This window comes from Austrofundulus limnaeus, unplaced genomic scaffold, assembly GCF_001266775.1.
Source record: "Austrofundulus limnaeus strain Quisiro unplaced genomic scaffold, Austrofundulus_limnaeus-1.0 Scaffold3380, whole genome shotgun sequence".
NCBI classification, from domain to species: domain Eukaryota; kingdom Metazoa; phylum Chordata; class Actinopteri; order Cyprinodontiformes; family Rivulidae; genus Austrofundulus; species Austrofundulus limnaeus.
Window position 1 is genome coordinate 3,881 of NW_013955782.1, and position 1,043 is coordinate 4,923.

Below are 1,043 nucleotides of genomic sequence, written 5' to 3' on the forward strand. Positions count from 1 at the left end.
CACACACACACACACACACACACACACACACACACACACACACACACACACACACCACAGGCTGTTCTCCAAAATAAAATGAGGACCAGATGTTCTGGAAAAAGCAGAAATTCAGACCCACGTAGACTCAGATCACAGCTCAGAACAATTGTTCACATAAAGTTAGACTGGACCAGGACCAGGACCAAGACCAGGACCAGAACCAGGACCAGAACCATGGATCAAGACCATAGATCATGGACCAGGACCAAGGTTTGGGTCTGAAACTGGTCCAGTAAATCATTTGTTCTGATCTGCTGTCTCTTCTGGTTTACCTGTCTGACCTTTGACCCCGTCTTACCTGCTGCTGTGTAGCCAATCAGGAGGAGGAGGAGGAGGAGCCTGGAGCTGGAGGAGCTGGAGGAAGGAACCATGATGAAGAACAGCTGAAGGTCCGGTTCTTCAGAATTAAATAAAAATTATTTTCCTTGTTTCTCCTTTCTCTGGACTTCCTGGACCTGCTGGACCTCCTGGACCTGCTGGACTTCCTGGATCTCCTGGACTCAGCTGATCCCAGTTTCTTCAGGAAAATCTTCTGACAGAACAGAAAACAAGAGAGTGGGACTGAGTGGGACCAGCTGGGGCGGGGCCAGGGGGACAGGACTGGGAGGGACTGCATCTGCTGGCTGTGTAGCAGGAACATCTGGTTCTGTTCATGTTTGTTTGTTTGTTTACTGATGTGTTCAGGCTGTAAACAAACATGTTGACACACATGAAGGATGTTTCAGACAGTTTGAAGTGTGCAGAACACCTGAAGCAGCTCCTGAACTCATAAAGTTTTATTTGAAGTGAACAGGAAGTGATGTCACCTCATGATGACGCTCATGTGAGTCTGTTTCAGTAAACCTCAGCTAATGCTAATGCTAATGCTAACCTTTAAGGGTTGCTCCACATGTCAGTATCTTACCTGGATCAGAACTAACCTGGATCAGAACTAACCTGGATCAGAACTAACCTGGATCAGAACTAACCTGGATCAGAACTAACCTGGATCAGAACTAACC